Genomic DNA, 23,321 nt, shown 5'->3' with positions numbered 1-23,321 from the left:
ACATATCAATTAGCTATAAAAGCTACCTCTACCACATAATACATATCAATTAGCTATAAAAGCTACCTTTACCATATATCACATATCAATTAGCTATAAAAGCTACCTCTACCATATATCACATACAATTAGCTATAAAGCTATCTCTACCATTAGCCACAAAGGCTATCTCTACCCTTAGACGTAAAGGCTATCTCTACCCTTAGCCGTAAAGGCTATCTCTACCATTAGCCGTAAAGGCTATCTCTACCATTAGCCACCAAGGCTACCTCTACCATTAGTTGTAAAAGCTATCTCTACCACATAGCAATGTATAAATATGCCACACACCCCTACACAAAAAGTATACCAACTATCACAAAATGGGCCGACCTTGGTGCCTTAGACCCATTGATATGATGAGAAAAGTCACCTTGAATGCAGAAGCTTCCTGAAAGAAATCCATAGCTGCTGCTATGTTGATGCAAATCCATAATTATCAACAAGGGATCCAATTCAAATGCCAGATGGACCAGTTACAAGAGCATGAGCTAAAGCATTCAAGGAGGCTTTAAATGGGTTGATTAGAGAAGTTTGTACTCAAGAAAGTGAATGGAGACCCATTGGACCTAATCAAAGTTGGATTACAATAATTCAACTCCAAGAGTGATTTACAAGATCCAATAAGAGCTTTATAAAGCCCATTTCGTTTTTTCTATAGTTTAATATGTAGTTTTCATTTTTATGTCTCCTAAATAACTGTTGGGAAGATAAAAGGGTCTTAGGTTACATGAACTTTGTGATAAACCATGTCTAGGTTCATAGTTTTAAACTTGGGGGTTAAATGCCTTAAATTAAAGACACTTCTTTAATTCATGGCTCTTTAGGTACTCTTACCACGCTATAAAAACGTGGTCTATGTATCCATTTGAATTTAATCAAGTTTTGAATACAATTTGTGAGTTTTTAACTCTTTTCGTTCTTTGTGAACTTTAGAACTTATCAGGTTTTCATAGATTGTGGCGTTCAAACTTATCAATCAATCTGGTGGGTTAATTGTGGCGTTTTATACCAAGGGTCTTGTATCTTTATAGACAATGGGTTGCGGTTTCCACCTTTATTTTACAATTCTGCAACCAAAAGAACAATCGGGGAAAACGTGTTCAAACCTCAATTTTGGGTTAGATCACACCATTTGGTATTAGAGCCAGTTCTTTGTGTTGCATATCTATTTTTTTCTTTTTTTTTCTTGATTACTTGAGTTCTAAGACGCATATTGGTAGCGATTCTTGTCACAAGTTGTCAAGGTTCTTACTAGCGACTTTTGAATTTCTAAGTTGTCAAACTTCTATATTCTACATTTCTTTTTGTTTCCTTTATATTTTCATTTGGCTATTAGCTTCCTCAAAAACATCAAAGGTAAAAAAAAAAAAAACGAAAAGAAGTTACAAAGAAAAAAAGAGAAAAAAAAATGAAAAAAGGAATAAAAAAAGAGGAGGAACAAGTAAAGCCTTTTTTTTCTATAAAGTCAATTTGAATTCCAAGTGTAGTCATTTTTTTTTAAAAAAAAGCCATTGTTTGTTTCATCATTAGCAAAGCCAAGTTTGTTTGGCTTTCTTTTCGTATATTGAGGTTACTTTATTTTGGATACATTTTTTAAGTTGTTTGGTAAGTTTGAATTCCTCAAGGCCAAAAGTTTAAATTTGATAATTGTTTATTTATTTTGTTTAGAACTTTAAGAGTTAAAAGGAGTGGTAAAAGGCTGTGTGGTAAGACTAAAAGAGGGTAAAAGCCATTCGAGGAATACACGAGGGTTGAGTGAACTAATTTTGAGACAAATACGTGAGTGTTGGGACGAAGTAACTTACTTTTTTTTGTTAGCAAAAATATAAGATGGGTGATCAAAACCCCCCCACCAAACCTTCAAGTTCAAGCTATGATGGATGAGATGCAAAGTTTGATGACAAATGAATTTAACCAAGTACATGAAAGAATGGAGCGAATGGAGGCACAAGCACAAAGAACTTGATCTCGAGCATCATCACAGACAGAGAAATGAAGGAAGGCCTATTGAGACATGGGATTAAATGAAGAGTGTCATGCGGAAACGGTTTGTGCCAAGTCATTACTTTCGTGATCTCTACAATAAACTTCAAAGCTTAAAATGTGACAACCCGATATTTCAACTCTTTGTAATGGCCTAATAGGTCAAGTATTGTAAACATTTTTGAGTTAATAAAATTAACTTTGATAATAAAATGTCCAAAAAGTTTCTATTTAAATTCTTCTATGTTTAAATCTCATTAAACCATGATCATACGTAAAAAGAACGCCCAAATCCGACTTCGTATATTGAAGTTATGATTTTTTCAAGTTCAGCTTAGCAACAGATAGCTAAAAACTCGAAACGGAGATCGAGCGACATTTGGCCGGAATGACCTAAACGAGAATCGAAGGTCTCGACAATGGTATTTCAACGGTAAAAAGTCTAGCAAAAACCGACGTCAGATAAAGAAGTTATGAATTTTTAAAGAGATTCCTTAATCACGTCATTTTAATAAATAAATAATAAAAATAATTTCGGAATTTGCCAACGGAATCTAAACGAAAGTTGTAGATCGTAGTCTCACCTTCGCGGGGATATAAAGAACGTCGAAAACGGAGTTCGTATGAAGGAGATATGAATTTTTGAAGTTTGATAAATAATTTATATATAATTTTTATTAAAAATTCGGTATTTTCCGAAGAGGAGTCAACCTAGGGCCGAGGTACGCGCCGCGTACCCTCGTACGCCCCGCGTACTCGAGGGCACGGCCTCGGATCGTCCACGTCGCCTTATGCGAAGCTACCCGACCCGCCGTCCCATCCGACCCGCTCCTTCCGAAATACGTAAGCGATGACGTACGGGTACGCGCTGCGTACGCCCGTACGCCCCGCGTTCGGAGGCGGTTCAGCACCCCTATAAAAGGGATGCGAGCCTTTCCGAAATATTTGTTCATTTTCTCTCTTTCTCTCACGATCTTGCCTCAATTTCCGTGCCCGTTCAAACCCGAAGCTCTGGTCTTTTTGCTCAAGTCCCGAGGGTCGATTTTACTCCCGAGATTCCCGAGAATCCCGAGAAAAATCCGTTTCCCGAGACGAAACTCTGCCCGGTTTTCGATCTCGCTATCTTCAAACTTCCAACTGAGTTCATACCCCTTATTTTACCTATGAAATGCTTTTAAATGTTTTAAATACTTTATGGGGGGGGGGGGGGAATACACGTTAAACACTTATAGTTATTGCTTCGATCACATGTGATTGCATTAATCACATGTGATTAATAACTAGGAAACCAATGATTTTATCACTGTTCAAACTGTTTTACTACAAAATGTTTTACAAACTCTTTTACTTATCAAATGCTTTATTGTAAACTTTGTTTTACTACCTATAAATTTGCATGCCCATATATGTATAGCTGTATAAATAATGTTTAAAGGGCTTAGGAAAGCCACCTGTCCTATTTCCTTTTCCTCGATTTGGATGTGGTCTGGTGGAATTCTGGGTGACTATCCGAGGGTCGTTTCAATATTAGTTATATATCATATATACATGTATTGACATAAAAGTACCCCCATATTCATACTTATCAGCACCTCGTTAGTAAGTTACCATCGGGGTAACACGGGATCATACTACTACAATTTCTAGATCAACGAGTCAGTTCATTCAGGAGTCAATACTTATTACTAAGAGAACATATACAACGATACTAAAACAAGTAACATTATATTGCATATACACGAATACGTTAACAATTGTGATCCACTGTATGGGAGCATGTCTTAATTGACATGACCCGAGTTGTAGCCAGAGTCTCTTGGAGGGAGAGCGTGAGTTTGCGTATAGATCTATACTGGATTGACTATCCTACACCTCGCTGCTAGCTACAGTGGGACCGATAGGTCTGCAGGTGCCAAACGTCATACCTTATTTTTCGACTATACGTTGTCGATGTTACCAGTCGATAGTATGGTGCAATTTATCACACGATACCTTAATATAAACCCGGTTTAAGGTAGTTAGTACAGCAGTAGTTCATATAAAACAAAACTACCGTACTACAATAATTTACCCATTACATTTTGGTGATAACCTCACTTAAACTTTAATGTACAAACTATATTTTGTTAAATGATAGTTACACTTGGGAAATTACACACTTTTATATCAAACGAGCATACAAAACAGTTAAGCCTTGGTAGAGGGCTACTTTAACAGAAAATATAGGTTTTTCTGAGAGATTCAAACTTTTACAAACACTTACATACATTTACAACTCATATTTGCAACAGGTTCAAACGCTTTGATAACAAACCTCGACACTAAAATATTTATGAATTCACCAGCTTAATGCTGATAAACTCTTTCAAAATAACTTGTATTCTCAGGTCATCAGTAGACAGGTACCGATGCTAGCTTTTGAGAAGATGGAGCGCATTCAAGACTCATCATACTATTTTGATTTACATCATATTTTTGGTGTCTAAAACTGTACGGAACACGCCTGTATTAAAATTTTATATTTAATGCAATGGATGATGTTGTTTGCTTATTTACATTTACTGTGTTGTGATACTTTACATGATGTCCTCCGCCCCAGAACTTTTCCGCCATTCTTGGTTTTGGGGTGTGACAGATTGGTATCAGAGCATTGTTTATAGTGAAGCAAGTATATCAACCCATAAAAGATATACTAAACTATAAACCCATTTGGGATTAAAACACTCTGACCAAGAGTCTATACTTTAAATACTAAAATAGTTAATTAAGTATACTAGTCTGCATTCATACTAAAACCAGTGTCACAACGACAAGAACAGGAGTATTACGATTGTTAAATATCATAGGTAAGCTAGGGGATGTATGGTCAGTCCTGGGAATGGCATAGCCTGATCAACTATGCTGGTCCGAGGAGTGATTAGCATATGCCCTAGAATAGTTGTGATGTGTTAACAAGTCTAAAAACTTACCAACAATGCCACAAAAAGATCAGTGGAACTTAAACTTAAAATACTATAGGTGTATTTTGTGTTATTAACTACATACATACTATATCTTTATACCTCTCTTCTCGCGTAGATTTAAATGGCTGGATTCCATCATGACGACCCGTACTTTCCAAATGAAGGCAACATAGGAATGCTCGACGCAGAGTCTGACAATGAACACCAAATTCCGTTGGATGATCATCAAGCTGAAGGCTTCTCAGATGGATCAGACTCTGAGCCTAAAGTCAACAACCTACCGCTCGTAGGTCAACCCCCGAACAACAACCCTCGACCAGCTTTTCCAGGTCCTACTCCCTTATGGGCAAACAACTTGAATCGTTGGAGTGATGAACAGGGTCAACCCTTACCATACTTTAGGGACCGAAGCTTTTACAATGTCAGCAATGGTGGCTCTGCTGACCGAGCCCTGCCTGTCATTATCCGCAGAATAACTCGTAATGTCGAGCAAGGTAGAGCAGTCATCGACCGGGTCATGGAGATTGATGCCAACTCAGGTGTCAACACAGTCCGCATCCGCCGTCTTGAAGAAGACATGGAACGGACCCGGAGAGCCAATGAAACCCTACAGCAACATCTGGTTGCCTCTCAAGCTGAAGTCATGGAACTCCGAGCTCGTCAAAGTGCTCATGAACAACACCTTCAAAAGGTGGTCCGTCAAATGAGAGACCTTAGGGTTCTCCCGAGGAATATTCATCGCCGTTAAATGATGTCTAGTACATCATTATCTTTAGGGTTAAGGATTAGCCTTTAACATCTGTGCTCTAAGTAGCACTTGTCTGTAAAATATTCCTAACTTTCAGTACTCTAATTAGGAATCTAAGAACTGTCAAACTTTTCTATATGGTATGATGTAAGACCTACTGTTAGGTCGATTTTTCTTGAACTTATTACATCAGTAATACCAGTATTATTGAAATCTATCTAAATTGTGGGAAAAATCTATACACTTGTGTTTTCCTACTAATATTTCTTGTTGTGATTTCAAACACTCATTCAACTGTTGGGCTATGGTTAGTTAGTCCATATATCACTCTCACGTTTCTTACAAAATGATTCTTACCATTTTTCTTACCTTTATAAACTTATAGCTGAAAGATGCCTCCTCGCAAATCTCCCAGGAATAATCCTGCACCACTACCTCCTCCGCCTCCGGTCATCGATACTGCAGCCCTAAATGCTGCCGTAGCTGCAGCAGTGGCAACTACCATGGCTCAGTATCACTCTTCTGATGCCAGCAGAGGTGGAACCCCTGTGGAATCAATCCCGGTTGAAACCCCTGTGCGCTCGAGAGAGTGCTCTTACAAGGATTTCACCAACTGCAAGCCGAAGTCCTTTCATGGGACCGGCGGAGTCATTTCTCTCTCGCAATGGTTCGAGAAGACTGAAGCGGTCTTCGAAATTTGTTCATGACCTGCTGCGAGCAAAGTGAAATACGCCGCATGGCACCTTTGAAGGAAAGGCCCTGGCGTGGTGGAACGGCCACGTTAAATCTGTAACTCTCGTCGTAGCCAACGACATAGGCTGGGAAACGATGAAAGACCTCATGATTGAGGAATACTGCCCGAGGGGTGAGATCCAGAAACTAGAGCAGGAGCTTTGGAGCCTGACCATGAAGGGCACCAACATTGTCGCTTACACCGCCAGATTCAGCGAACTGGTGGCCCTCTGCCCTAATATGGTTCCCACTGAAGGGAAAAAGATCGAAAGGTACATATGGGGGCTTGTGCCTCCGAGCATCAAACCCCGCTACCTTCGACAGTGCCAAACGGTTGGCACAACGACTCATTGACCATGGAGTCAAAACCCCTGCAACCACAACCACCCTAGCCATCCCGGAACTCTCCAAACCCGCTGATACTAAGCGGAAATTCTGGGATGAAAAGAAGAGGCAACAGGCTGCCAAAAAGCAGCAAATTGTGGCAATACATGCCGCAATAACCCCTGCTGCTGCTACTACTACTCCGGTGGGTGGGTATGCTGGAAGTTCGCCCAAGTGCAACAAATGCAACTACCACCACAATGGCCCCTGCCATGAAATGCAGTGCTCTAACTGCCACAAGAGAGGACACACAGTCCGTTTCTGTAAATCTCCGGCGAGACCGATCGCCCAAGTCCCCGGCTCTGGCGCGAGCCCGACCTGCTATGGATGTGGCGAAGCAGGCCACTATAAGAGGGACTGCCCCAAGGCGAAAAATGCTAGCGGAGCAGGGAGGGTACTAGCGATAGGCCACGGAGAGGCAGTTGCCGACCCGACAGTGGTGACTGGTACGTTCCTCCTCGATGACTCCTATGCATGCATTCTATTCGATAGTGGAGCGGAGCAAAGCTTCGTAAACCATAAATTTACTCGCATGCTTAATCAACCACCACACGCACTCAAAGAACTATTCACAGTAGAAATGGCTAATGGAAAAACTGAAGGTACGAGTAGCATATATTTAGGTTGTACCCTAACTCTAGATAACCATTCATTCCCAATCGACCTCATGCCAGTCTCAATAAAGAGTTTCGACGTTATCGTTGGCATGGATTGGTTAAGCCTTCACCGCACCGACATCATGTGCTACGAGAAAGCAGTCCGTTTAAACCTTCCGTCTAACGAAACTCTTATAGTCTACGGCGACAAACCCGGTGCAAGTCTTCGCATCATATCAAGTATTCAAGCACAGAAGTATCTGCGTAAGGAATACCATGCATTCCTTGCTCACGTCGTCGACACGAGCCTCGAAACGAAAGGACTAAAGAACATCCCTGTAGTGAGCGACTTCCCCGACATCTTCCCAGAAGAACTACCCGGGTTACCTCCGCAACGACAGGTCGAGTTCAGAATCGACTTAGTCCCAGGAGCTACCCCAGTAGCCAAGTCGCCCTACCGCTTAGCACCAGCTGAGATGCAGGAACTCTCTGGTCAACTTAACGAACTGCTCAACAATGGCTTTATAAGACCAAGTTTCTCACCTTGGGGAGCACCAGTCTTGTTCGTTAAGAAGAAAGACGGATCATTCTGTATGTGTATTGACTATAGAGAACTCAACAAACTGACGGTCAAGAATCGTTACCCTCTGCCTCGCATAGATGATCTATTCGACCAACTGCAAGGGGCGAACTATTTTTCTAAGATTGATCTGAGATCCGGATATCACCAGTTACGAGTGCTAGAGGAGGATGTGTTGAAGACAGCCTTCCGAACTCGTTACGGACATTACGAGTTCGTGGTGATGCCATTCGGATTGACCAATGCACCCGCAGTCTTCATGGATCTGATGAATAGAGTATGCCGACCTTATTTGGATCAGTTCGTCATCGTTTTCATCGACGACATCCTGATCTACTCCCGAAGTAAGAAAGAGCATGGCGATCACCTGTGACAAGTTCTAGAGACATTACGAAAAGAGAAGCTTTATGCGAAGTTCAAGAAATGTGAATTTTGGATCCGGAGAGTCGAATTCTTAGGACACGTGGTAAGCGAAGAGGGAATCCACATGGACCCATCCAAAATTAAAGCCATTGAGAACTGGTCAACACCTAAGACGCCGACAGAAATTCGTCAATTTCTAGGTCTTGTTGGCTACTACCGCAGATTCATTCAGAACTTCTCCAGAATAGCGAAACCTCTTACGACCCTAACCCAGAAAGGTGTGGCCTTTGACTGGGAAGAGAAACAAGAAAGAGCGTTCCAAACGCTCAAACGAGCCTTGTGCACCGCACCAATACTATCCCTTCCCGAAGGAATAGAAGACTTCGTAGTCTATTGCGATGCATCGAATCAAGGGCTCGGATGTATCCTAATGCAGCGAGGTAAGGTAATCGCCTACGCCTCGAGGCAGTTGAAGACACACGAGGTTAACTACACGACCCACGATCTTGAACTAGGAGCAGTGGTGTTTGCTCTGAAGATCTGGAGACATTACTTGTATGGAACGAGGAGCACTATCTTTACCGACCACAAGAGTTTACAACACATTTTCGATCAAAAGGAGCTCAACATGAGACAACGACGGTGGGTCAAGCTACTCAGTGATTACGAATGCGATATTCGTTATCATCCGGGTAAAGCCAACGTAGTAGCAAACGCCCTAAGTCGGAAGGAATATTCTGGTCGAAAAATCAAGTCATTGTCAATAACCATCCATTCACACTTGTCTAATCAAATTCAGACGGCCCAACTTGAAGCCATGAAACCTGAAAATGTGACGAGTGAATCCCTCAGAGGAATGGACAAGAATTTAGAAGCCAAGGGTGACGGAGCCTTATATTTCATGGATCGGATCTGGACATCGAAACACGGTGGTTTCCGAGACTTGGTCATGACCGAGGCGCACAACACTCGGTATTCCGTCCACCCGGGTTCAGATAAGATGTATCTGGATCTTAAAAAGCTATACTGGTGGCCTAATATGAAAGCAGAGATTGCTACCTTCGTGAGTAAATGCCTTACTTGCGCAAAGGTTAAGGTCGAGTACCAGAAGCCCTCTGGTTTATTGCAACAACCAGAGATCCCAGAATGGAAGTGGGAGCGGATCACTATGGATTTCATAACCAAGTTGCCCAAGACAACGGGTGGACTTGATACCATATGGGTCATCGTCGATAGATTGACCAAGTCTGCACACTTCCTACCTATCAAAGAAACCGACAATATGGAGAAACTTACGAGAACATACATTAGGGAAATCGTACGGCTACATGGTGTACCTATGTCCATTATCTCCGATAGAGATAGTAGGTTTACCTCAAGATTTTGGCAATCACTACAACATTCCCTATGAACAAGGCTAGACATGAGCACAGCCTACCATCCTCAGACCGACGGACAGAGTGAGAGGACCATCCAAACACTGGAAGATATGTTGCGAGCCTACGTGATTGACTTTGGGAAGGCATGGGATACTCATTTACCCCTTGTCGAGTTTTCCTATAATAACAGTTATCACACGAGCATCAAGGCTGCTCCATTTGAAGCCCTCTACGGCTGAAAGTGCAGATCCCCTCTGTGCTGGGCTGAGGTGGGTGATACCCAACTAGCAAGGGGGCAAGCTTCCGACATTACTCTTACCGGTCCGGAAATCATCCGGGAAACGACAGAGAAGATCGTTCAGATCCGTGAACGATTGCAAGCCTCTAGAGACCGACAGAAGAGCTACGCAAATAAACGAAGGAAACCTTTGGAATTTTAGGTGGGAGACCGAGTCCTTCTCAAAGTCTCACCCTGGAAGGGCTTGATACGCTTCGGCAAGCGTGGGAAGCTTAATCCGAGGTACATAGGGCCTTTCGAAATTCTTGCAAGAGTCGGCCCCGTAGCTTACAAACTCGATCTACCAGGCGCACTTCGTAACGTACATTCTACATTCCACGTATCTAACTTGAAAAAGTGTCTATCCGACGAGACTCTCGTAATCCCACTCGACGAGATCGAGATCAACGAGAGCCTCAATTTTGTGGAAGAACTAGTAGAAATCATGGATCGAGAGGTCAAGCAAACAAAACAAAGTCGCATACCCATCGTGAAGGTTCGCTGGAACGCTAAGCGGGGACCTGAATTCACATGGGAACGCGAAGATCAGATGCAACACAAGTACCCACATCTATTTCCCTAATCCACGAGTGTTCTCTTACTTTGAATTTCGGGACGAAATTCCCTCTAACGGGGGGATGATGTGACAACCCGATATTTCAACTCTTTGTAATGGCCTAATAGGTCAAGTATTATAAACATTTTTGAGTTAATAAAATTAACTTTGATAATAAAATGTCCAAAAAGTTTCTATTTAAATTCTTCTATGTTTAAATCTCATTAAACCATGATCGTACGTAAAGAGAACACCCAAATCCGACTTCGTATATTGAAGTTATGATTTTTCCAAGTTCAGCTTAGCAACAGACAGCTAAAAACTCGAAATGGAGATCGAGCGACATTTAGCCGGAATGACCTAAACGAGAATCGAAGGTCTCGACAATGGTATTTCAACGGTAAAAAGTCTGGCAAAAACCGACGTCAGATAAAGAAGTTATGAATTTTTAAAGAGATTCCTTAATCACGTCATTTTAATAAATAAATAATAAAAATAATTTCGGAATTTGCCAACGGAATCTAAACGAAAGTTGTAGATCGTAGTCTCACCTTCGCGGGGATATAAAGAACGTCGAAAACGGAGTTCGTATGAAGGAGATATGAATTTTTGAAGTTTGATAAATAATTTATATATAATTTTTATTAAAAATTCGGTATTATCCGAAGAGGAGTCAGCCTAGGGCCGAGGTACGCGCCGCGTACCCTCGTACGCCCCGCGTACTCGAGGGCACGGCCTCGGATCGTCCACGTCGCCCTATGCGAAGCTACCCGACCCGCCGTCCCATCCGACCCGCTCCATCCGAAATACGTAAGCGATGACGTACGGGTACGTGCTGCGTACGCCCGTACGCCCCGCGTTCGGAGGCGGTTCAGCACCCCTATAAAAGGGATGCGAGCCTTTCCGAAAAATTTGTTCATTTTCTCTCTTTCTCTCACGATCTTGCTTCGATTTCCGTGCCCGTTCAAACCCGAAGCTCTGGTCTTTTTGCTCAAGTCCCGAGGGTCGATTTTACTCCCGAGATTCCCGAGAATCCCGAGAAAAATCCGTTTCCCGAGACGAAACTCTGCCCGGTTTTCGATCTCGCTATCTTCAAACTTCCAAGTGAGTTTATACCCCTTATTTTACCTTTGAAATGCTTTTAAATGTTTTATATACTTTATGGGGGGGGGGGGGAATACACGTTAAACACTTATAGTTATTGCTTCGATCACATGTGATTGCATTAATCACATGTGATTAATAACTAGGAAACCAATGATTTTATCACTGTTCAAACTGTTTTACTTCAAAATGTTTTACAAACTCTTTTACTTATCAAATGCTTTATTGTAAACTTTGTTTTACTACCTATAAATTTGCATGCCCATATATGTATAGTTGTATAAATAATGTTTAAAGGGCTTAGGAAAGCCACCTGTCCTATTTCCTTTTCCTCGATTTGGATGTGGTCTGGTGGAATTTCGGGTGACTATCCGAGGGTCGTTTCAATATTAGTTATATATCATATATACATGTATTGACATAAAAGTACCCCCATATTCATACTTATCAGCACCTCGTTAGTAAGTTACCATCGGGGTAACACGGGATCATACTACTACAATTTCTAGATCAACGAGTCAGTTCATTCAGGAGTCAATACTTATTACTAAGAGAACATATACAACGATACTAGAACAAGTAACATTATATTGCATATACACGAATACGTTAACAATTGTGATCCACTGTATGGGAGCATGTCTTAATTGACATGACCCGAGTTGTAGCCAGAGTCTCTTGGAGGGAGAGCGTGAGTTTGCGTATAGATCTATACTGGATTGACTATCCTACACCTCGCTGCTAGCTACAGTGGGACCGATAGGTCTGCAGGTGCCAAACGTCATACCTTATTTTTCGACTATACGTTGTCGATGTTACCAGTCGATAGTATGGTGCAATTTATCACACGATACCTTAATATAAACCCGGTTTAAGGTAGTTAGTACAGCAGTAGTTCATATAAAACAAAACTACCGTACTACAATAATTTACCCATTACATTTTGGTGATAACCTCACTTAAACTTTAATGTACAAACTATATTTTGTTAAATGATAGTTACACTTGGGAAATTACACACTTTTATATCAAACGAGCATACAAAACAGTTAAGCCTTGGTAGAGGGCTACTTTAACAGAAAATATAGGTTTTTCTGAGAGATTCAAACTTTTACAAACACTTACATACATTTACAACTCATATTTGCAACAGGTTCAAACGCTTTGATAACAAATCTCGACACTAAAATATTTATGAATTCACCAGCTTAATGCTGATAAACTCTTTCAAAATAACTTGTATTCTCAGGTCATCAGTAGACAGGTACCGATGCTAGCTTTTGAGAAGATGGAGCGCATTCAAGACTCATCATACTATTTTGATTTACATCATATTTTTGGTGTCTAAAACTGTACGGAACACGCCTGTATTAAAATTTTATATTTAATGCAATGGATGATGTTGTTTGCTTATTTACATTTACTGTGTTGTGATACTTTACATGACGTCCTCCGCCCCAGAACGTTTCCGCCATTCTTGGTTTTGGGGTGTGACATAAAACAAGGCAGCAAGTGTGTTGACGATTATTTCAAAGAAATGGAGGTTATGATGGTTCGTGCCAATGTTGAGGAGAATCCCGAGGAAACCATGGTCAGATTCTTAAACGGCCTAAATCTTGAAATTCATGATCGTGTTGAAATGCATCATTACATTGGAATTGAAGACATGGTCCATATGGCTGTTAAAATCGAAAAATGATTAAAAAGAGGTGAGAGGTCTCAAAATCCCACTTGGAAGGCTAGTACTTCAAAAAAATCAGAAAACACACCTACTTCTTCTTTTAATTCCAAATCTGATCCTAAAAGAATAAAAACTTCAAAAGGAAAAACCAATTCTTCTACTCTTAGGAATCGTGACATAAAGTGTTTCAAGTGTTAAGGAAGAGGTCATATTGCGAGTCAATGCCCAAATAAGCTTACCATGGTGATTAGAGAAAATGGCGAGATTGAAACGGGTGAATTAGATTCTATCGTTTCATCGAAAGATTCTAGTGATGATGAAGAGGTGGTTGTTCAAGGTGATTTGCTGGTTGCAAGGCGAGCTCTAAACATTCAATCCAAGGAGGGAGACGATGCCCAAAGGGAGAATATATTTCATACTCATTGCTATGTTCAAGGCAAGGTATGTAGTGTTATAATTGATGGTGGAAGTTGTACTAACGTTGCAAGTACTTCCATGGTTGAAAAGTTAGGTCTACCCGCGATGAAGCATCAAAAACAATAAAAACTCAAATGGATCAATGATAGTGGTGAGGTGCGAGTTACAAAACAGACGATGGTTTCATTTTGGATTGGAAGATGTGAAGATGAGGTGTTGTGTGATGTTGTTCTTATGCAAGCTACTTATTTGCTGCTAGGTAGACCATGGCAATATGATAGGCACGTAAGTCACGAAAGTTTCACCAACAAATACACTTTTGTTTACAAAACAAAACCGATAACTCTTGTACCAATGTCACCAATTCAAGTTTACCAAGATCAAGTAAAAATTCAACAAGATGCAAAAAAAAGAGAGCGAAGGAAAAATAGAGAGTGAGAAAAAAAAAGATGATGAACAAAAAAAATGAGTGAGAAAAAAGAAGAAGATGAACTAAAAAAGAAAGTGAACAAAAAAAAGAGAGTGGAAAAAACAAAGAAAACGTGAAAAAAAAGAGGGAAAGAAAAAAAGAAAAATAAATATATTGCATTGGCAAAAAAAGTGACATAAAAGAAGCTTTTAAATCAGAAATGCATTTTGTGCTTCTTTTATTCAAAGAAGCTCAAATAGCCACTAACATTTCGGTCGGAAATCTTCCAAGCAATGTTGCCTCTCTCTTGCAGGAATTTGAAGACTTGTTTGCTGAAGATGTTCCAAATGGATTGCCACCAATTCGTGGGACTAAACACCAAATTGACTTTATGCCTAGGGCGTCTATTCCCAACAAACCATCCTATAGAACAAGCCCTGAATAAACCAAGAAGCTACAAAGGCAAGTTGAAGAGTTACCTGCAAATGGATTGGTTCAAGAAAGTATGAGCCCGTGTGTCGTTACAGTCTTGTTGGTGCCAAAGAAGGATGGTTCTTGGAGAATGTGCATAGATTGTCGTGCCATCAACAATATTACGGTAAAGTATCGTCATCCCATTCCTCGACTCGATGATATGCTTGACGAGTTGTATGGAGCAAAACTTTTTTCCAAAATTGATTTAACAAGCGGGTATCACCAAATTCGCATGAAAGAAGGTGATGAGTGGAAAATAACTTTTAAAACAAAACATGGTTTATATGAATGGTTAGTAATGCCTTTTCGCCTAACTAATGCTCCTAGTACCTTCATGAGATTAATGAACCATGTTTTGCGTGAATATATTGGCAAATTTGTGGTTGTTTACTTCGATGATATTGATTTATTTAAAGTGTCCAAAAGATCACCTTGAGCATCTAACATGTGTTTTGAGTGTGCTTAGGAAAAAGGCTATATGCTAACTTGAAGAAGTGTACCTTTTGTACTGACCAAGTTGTTTTCCTTGGGTATGTGATGAGCTCCCAAGGAGTGGTTGTTGATGAAAAAAGGTAAAAGTCATCCAAGATTGGCCAACTCGAAAGAGTATAAGTGAAGTTCGAAGTTTTCATGGCCTTGCAAGTTTTTATCACAGGTTTGCCAAACATTTTAGTACTTAAGCATCACCACTTACAGAAATCATCAAAAAGAATATTGGGTTTAAATGGGGCAAAGAACAAGAGCATGCTTTTCAACAACTCAAGTTTCACTTAACTCATGCTCCTTTGTTATCTTTGCCTAATTTTGACAAAACATTTGAAATTGAATGTGATGCATCAGGAATTGGAATTGGTGTAATTTTGATGCAAGAGGGTAAACCGTTGGCATATTTCAGTGCAAAACTAAGTGGGGCAACTTTAAATTACCCAACTTATGACAAAGAACTTTATTCTTTGGTCCGAGCATTGAAAACATGGCAACATTATTTGTAGGCTAAAGAATTTGTCATTCATTCAGATCATGAGTCCTAAAAGTTTCTAAAAGGATAACACAGATTAAACAAAAGACATGCTAGGTGGATGGAGTTCATTGAGAAATTTCTTTATGTCATCCGATACAAGAAAGGTAAGGAAAATGTTGTGGTTGATGCTTTAAAACGTAGATACTCTCTACTTTCTTCTCTGGATTTCAAAATTCTAGGATTTGAACAAATCAATAAATTATACCACAATGACGTTGATTTTGGGCAGATTTACCAAGCTTGTGAACAATGCTCTTTTGAAAAGTTTTTCTTACATAATGGTTTTTTGTTCAAAGAATCAAGACTTTGCATTCCTAAATCTTCTTTGTGTGAGCTTTTGGTTAGAAAAGCACATAGTGGAAGCCTTATGGGACATTTTGGGATCGCAAAAATATTATCTACTTTGCAGGAACATTTCTTTTGGCCAAAAATGAAGGTGGGTGTTGGAAGGTTTTCTAAGTGATGGTTTATATACTCCACTTCCGATACCAAGTGAACCATGGGTTGATATTGATGGGTCTTATACAAACAATCCTATGTGTGCATGCAACCCTAGTATTGGATCTATGTTTTCACTATTAGTTATACAACTTTATGAACACAAAAAGAAACCTGGCATGCTACTATAATTTTCGAAATTCATATATAAAGCTAGAATACATACCTTTTGTTGTTATATAGCAATAACAACTAGTTCCTTGAATTTCCTTAGCTCTTGAAAGCAAGTACCACAAGTGTAGTACCTCTAATGGAGTCACAAACACCATATGCAACTTGGATGAAGAGGAGAAGAAAAAGAGGCACCAAAAACGGCTGGAAACCCTAATGGAAGTGTTGTTCACGTTTTTGGGGCTTAAGGGTCCCTTTTATACATGTAGGCTATTAGGGTTTACAACTAGGAAACCCTAATCTGACTGCTTAGGCCCTAAGCAGCCCATGGACTCCTTAAACATATCCCTTGGACGATTTCTAATGGGCTTCCCATAGAATTCGTTCAACCTATATATTATTAGGTGATCCATAGCCCAATTACAATTATCTTATAATTACAACTTCAGTCCCCTAAGTTTAATTAATCTCTTTTAACCACAAAATTAATTCTTAATTAATTCTTGACCAATATTAATTAAACAATATGATTTCTCCTTTAATATATTATTCTCATAATATATTAATAAATCATATTTAAACCTTTCTCTCCTTAAATCATCCTACATATTGCTATGGTGAAGGCAACCCAAAAGGACCATGCTCATAATCGGGTCAAGTACATACCAAAACAGTTATGGACTTAGACACTAATCCAACAGTCTCCCACTTGGATAAGTCTAATAACTATTTTCCGTATGACTTCAGAACCTGATCAGCAATCGTAGCTTTCAAAAGCCGCTATCAACTCTGATCTTATCAGATAGCATGTCCTCTAGATAAGGGATTATATATTCCTCCATTCTCAAGATATCGTATAGACAAAAGACATGAATTTCAATCATTCTCTCTATACTATTTCCCGACTTCCGATTCATGACGACTGATAACAGACTACAATTGAACACATCAACTTAGTCCAGGCTTGGCCAAGCGCTTAGGTGTCATCACTAAATCATCGAGAGGCCCACATATATCGCTTTTATCCCACTTTGGGTAAAAGGAATGGATAAACTTCGACTCAAATGCTCGCTTGCATTTACTGATCGAATCACACACAACAATAAGTTTTATAACACCAAGTTACTGGTGCGTTTAATTATTATCAATGTGTAACTGACCAACAAATAACAACTCACACGTCTCGGTTTCAAGAATATACAATATTATCGTCTCACTAATCACTCGTGATAAAACCGTGAAGTGATCCAAGTGAGCGTGGGTTTAATCCAATACTTTAATCTTATCAAAGCACTCACGAACTCTGCAGCAAACTTGTGCCATGTCTAAACACTTCAGACAATCTACAGACAGATTCATGACAATCTTTATTCATACCTACTCCCAACGTATGACCAACTGTGGATGTTTGAATAACCTAGTTATTCTGGAAGTCAAAACATGCAAAGTGAAACATAACAACAATACTTAATCCTATATGGCCCCAAACTTGTGAGAGTAAATAAAACCCTTCTATTTATCCACCATATTGATTACTCATTATTTATCATTTAATGTTTTGGATAATCAACTCATTACTTGAATTATACCAACAATTGTCCCATGCTCTAAACATGCACACTTTGTTTCCTATGGTCCATGCTTTGTGAAATAGATCACCTGAAAACTTTTCCAATGATGCTCATTTCACAATTCCTTAATCCGAATTATTAGTGTAAGAACACAAGGTTCTTGCCACTACTAGAATATGCTAGATTCTAACATTTTATGCAACGATCCCTTTGCAAAATCATAGCACAAAAGTCACCAAGACGTAGCTAATGAAATTACAAAGTACTTTCTTAGAAATTGTTACAAGACAATTCCATAGATGTGAAGTCTCACATTCAAAGTACATTCCTTTGAACATCCTTCTTGCATAAAAGTTTCTAATCTAGGCATAGACTCTCAATATCCAACTCCCAATATGGAAACATTTCCACATTTGCCATATGACAACTCATTCTTAATAGAATCTTATCTATTCATAATAATGTCGATATGGTCCATCCAATACCATACTTCCAACTACTTACAAGCGATCAATCCTCAGCGAACTTTGGATCGTCCTTTGATAGTTGTTAAATTCTTTCAGTCAAAACCAATTCTAGTCCTTTTTCGCTTTTAATGCGCTAGACATTTGGAAAATTTTAGAATGGTAAAATACTATAGCATTTACAATCGATCCTATACCCGAAGCGTATGGGACACGATGCATAATGTCTTACATAAAGATATGATACTTTACCAATCTTTTGCCATAATATTTTATGTGTCATGTTCTCACAATTCGAACTATGAAGAGGGATGCTGTCACACCCCCAAACCAAGGATGGCGGAAACGTCTGGGGGTGGAGGACTTCATGTACAGTATCACAACAACGTGTATAATAGTGCTAAAAGTATAAACAACCACCATATATATAATTGCAAAAGTTACACCAAAGTATATGTTTATATGTTTCAAAAGCAATTACATTATGATGACAAAATAAATTGTTGACGGTTTAACGTCCCATCCTCAAAGCGATGAAGTTTTCCTGTTTCACTGATTTCCTGAGAATACAAGTAGTTTTAAAAGTGTCAACACAAAGGTTGGTGAGTTCATAAGAGTTTTATTTGAAGTAGAAACCACTTTTCCTTGTAAAATCGATATAGTTTGATTTCCAGAAAATCCAATATTTTCTTAGTTAAGTATGAATAGAAATATTCCTATATGATGCATTAATGAACCCTAGAATGACCCGTAGAGTTCCACTATAATCGTCCAGTGTATATAAGTTATATAAGATTTAAATTAGATAAAACGTTGAATATAGTGGGTCTGCCCTAGGTCCACAACCCAACGAGGAACAGGAGATGAGGCGGGCACCACCAATTCTAGGCCAATCAAGACTAAATTCTTATATGACTCAAACATATACGCTCAACGACTATAGTTGAAGTCTAACAATTTTAGATGAAGAGTAGTTTGATTTCCAGAAAATCCAATATTTTCTTAGTTAAGTGTGAATAGAAATATTCCTACATGATGCATTAATGAACCCTAGAGTAACCCGTAGAGTTCCTCTATAATCGTCCAGCGTATAAAAGTTATATAAGGTTTAAATTAGATAAAACGTTGAATATAGTGGGTCTGCCCTAGGTCCACAACCCAACGAGGAATAGGAGATGAGGCGGGCACCACCAATTCTAGGCCAATCAAGACTAAATTCTTATATGACTCAAACACATACGCTCAGCGACTATAGTTGAAGTCTAACCATTCTAGAGGAAGTATAATTTTAATATCATAATAACTTTGTATAGAGACACGGCATTTTGTATTTGTACCCCTTTTTGTATAGAGACCCGGTACTTTGTATATACGTAGTCCTAAATTAGAGGACTGAGAAATAACAAGTATTGACCATACTTAAAAGTATAAATGTGGTTTCAAATGATGTGTAGTCGTAACTACCAAAACCAAAAGTGTACAGTAATATCTGTACTCATAGAGATAAAAAGGTGATTTTAAATCGACATAAAACTCATTTAGGTTTTTAAAATAAAATCCCGTAAACTTATGGATTGTTATATCCCTATGTGAGTCGTTATAATCATACTATGACTATGTGAACCTGCCACGACGTTCTCAGTGTCGCGAAAAATGAAATGACATTTGTCACCCGTAGACCTGCAGGTCCAACTGTAGCTAGCAGCAAGGTGTGGGGTGTCAATCCCAATATAGATCTATATACAAGTATCACGTTCTCCCTCAAGGAGATTATGATTATAACTACCAGGAATTATATCCCGCACTCGGACGTACGGGGGGGGAGAGAGAGAGAGAGTCTCACAATATAGGGTAACAAGTTTACGTGAAATGTGTGTGAATATAAATATTTCTTGTATGAATGTACCCTTCTTGTACGAGTGCGTAGAGTGATGTATCATAAACTATACCTATTATAGTTTATCTAAAATGTATGTAATATGTATGAACTCTTTTATGGAAATGTATTAGTGTTGTGAATTTATCAAACCATAGATTAACAAATTTACGTGTTCTAAATGAATGAAATAATATTAATATGAATGACTTAGTTTCAGTTCATAATGATAAACTAGCAAGGAAACACATTCAAATATTAGAACTTATGATTATACACTTTGCTCAACATAATACAAAGTGTTATGATATTTACATGCTGTTGGCAAAATTTAGCAATTCTGCCCTGTTTTGGAAAAATCATAGAAAAATCATACGAAGTCGAAAACTAGATCCGTAAATTCTGAGAGTTCACAAAATGTGTCTAGTTTGCTCATAATTTTTATCACAATTTATAATGACCTCTTACTTGGGTGAAAAAGTCCATAATCACAGACTGGTCCGGATTGTTGTTTGAAATGATAGGCAGTTTTGTAAAAATCACCATAAATTGTAGAAAAATCGTATGGAGATGTGCAAGTAGTCATTTTAAAGCGAAAAACTTTAAATATTTGCACCTTGTACAGTTTTGAAAACAAAAATGTTTAAGATGCCCAAAACAGTCCGTGAATGGAGTTGAACTTTTCTGATGAAGGCTGTTAGAAAAATTTAGTTATGTTCTTAGTGTTTTAACTTGTATTCCCCCCCTGAAAACTTGAGAAAACATGAAAATGTAGGGGTATGAACTCACCTTGAGTGATTTCAGTAGGTAAGTGTTGAAGAAGAGAAGTGTTCAACCCAAGAACACTTGAAGAATCACTTGAAGATTCGAAGCTCTAACGCTAATATGATGGAGTTTGTGTAAGATATTCATGATTTGAGTAGAATGAAGTGAAATAATCATAAGGAGGATGAATTATACTTACTAAGAGTGGAAGAACACGTGAAGATCAGCCTTGAATCTCGAGTTTGGAGTGGGAAAAGTTTGAGAGAAAGTGGTGTTTGATACTTAGAGAAATGAGGGCAAATGAGAGAAAATGAGGAGAGAGGATGTTTGTTCCAGCTCTAAAAACGTGGGGATGAGTGTAAATTGAGTGGAAATGACATTGATGTGACCTAGGTAAGGTGGAGAGGTGTGGTTAGTCAAAGAGTGGGTGTGGGGTGGTTGCTTGTGACATTGGATAAGGCAAAGTCAACACTCCACCTTTAATAATTCACCCATTTGATTTTTATTATTTAAATAATGATTTTCATCAAAATATGTTTAAATTATGAATATTTAGAGTTTATTATGTTAAAATATAATTTCTGGAGAAAATCCCGCTTTAAAATCACGAAAAACGGGCTTAAAATGTTAAAAATATCAAAAATGGGCTAAAAGTGACAAAAATGTGAATTCTGGCCGAGGCTCGGCCTTCTGGTGCTGAACCGAGAGAGAGAGGGAGGCAGAACCGAGAGGGAAGAAGAAGGAAGGAAGGAGCCGAGAGGGGGAAGGAGAGAACAGAGAGGCGGAATAGGTAAGGTGACCGAGAACCGAGGCTCGGTCCTCGCGCCCATAGCCAACAGAGGCTCGGTTCGGAGATAGAAGGCGAGAAGGTCAGAACCGAACGAACTGTAGTGAATAGTACTTTCGGTTCGGTTGATGAACAGTACCTTCGGTTCGGCTTGGTGAACAGTACCTTCGGTTTCGGTTCCTTGCTCTCGGGTTCGGTTCTTGCTCTCGGGTTCGGTTCTTGCTCTCAGGTTCGGTTCTTTGTTCTCGGGTTCGGTTCCTCCTGGGCGAGGTTCGGTCCTGAGAGGACCTTCGGCTCAGGAGGGTTCGGCTCCTCCTTGCTCTTGGTCTCTAAGAGGACCTTCGGTTCCAAATGTCCATTTTTCTCGTTTTCGCCCCGTTTTGAGCCGTTTTTGACCCGGTTAAGATGACCCGAATGATTCCAAAAGTTACGGGAAACTTTTGAGAGAGATTTGGGAGAGATTTCTCACACTTGGAGAGATTTGAGAGAGATTTGACATTCTTTGAGAGATTTCTATTACCGAGAGATATTTGAGAGAGATTTCACATACTTGGAGAGATTTGGGAGAGATTTGACATTCTTGGAGAGATTTGGGAGAGATTTGACATAGAGAGAGATAGAGTGAAAACGGTTAAGAGAGGTTCCGTGTGGGATAGTTGTAAGTGTCCGGCATCGCAATGCATGGTTCGTAAACTCTGTTAAGCCTTGTTTAAGGATCTTACACACTCCCGATGAGTATGCATCATTGTTTTATCGGTTTGGCTCGCCATGTACTACAATTTTTAGGTTAAAGAGATCTAGTTGTACGTACTTTTCGATTTATGTTCTCTTATTAGAATAGAGAGTTGTTTAGTAAATACTGAACGTAAGTCCAAGTACACAAGGGTTAGTTGAGCTGACCGGTTTGACTTGTTGACTTTATTTGACTTTGAATTGACCAGAATTTGACGGTTGTCACATCATCCCCCCGTTAAAGGGAATTTCGTCCCGAAATTTGCATTTCGAATGGGAATCCAGGGATTTAGGGGAAAGATGGGGATGACTTTTCGTAGTACAAGAATTTGATTATGGTGAGGAATAACTCGCCCGATGTCACATGATTACTACTATGCATGCTTTAATCGATGCTAGATTTAGCATATAAAGAAATTCGGGATTTAAATGTCGATGTTAGAAAGACGTACGGATATTTGCGGGCGGTTCCGAAGTGGTTTCTCCTGCGGTAGTGATCCTTAGTATCCTCCCGTCTGCACCAGAGTTCTTTATGATTGGACAGTCCTTTCTAAGGTGTCCAATCTCGCCGCATTGATGACATATCTGGCTTGCACTAGCATTGGTGGTGGAAGTGAGGTGTTTAGTTAGAGTTACATGGACACGGGTGCCCTCCTCATTCATCCACTTCGAAACTTTCCTTTTATGGGGTCCGGTTTTCCCATCAACCTTGTGTGCAGGGTTTGTCCCGATGCCAGGGATTTGAGGAATTGGTCGTGCTGCTGCTGAAGGGGCAGGAGTTGCCACTTGTTGCTGTTGCATGGCAAGT

The 23,321-nt window shown here is 39.5% G+C and overlaps 1 pseudogene; it reads left to right on the top strand.

Annotated features, from left to right (window-relative positions):
• The window catches only part of LOC145007088 (uncharacterized), a 57,806-nt pseudogene that overhangs the window by 14,685 nt on the left and 19,800 nt on the right, over window positions 1-23,321 (top strand).

The sequence above is a fragment of the Lactuca saligna genome, chromosome 7, assembly GCF_052625555.1.
Source record: "Lactuca saligna cultivar CGN05327 chromosome 7, ASM5262555v1, whole genome shotgun sequence".
NCBI classification, from domain to species: Eukaryota; Viridiplantae; Streptophyta; class Magnoliopsida; order Asterales; family Asteraceae; genus Lactuca; species Lactuca saligna.
This window is presented reverse-complemented; position numbering and strand designations above follow the sequence as displayed.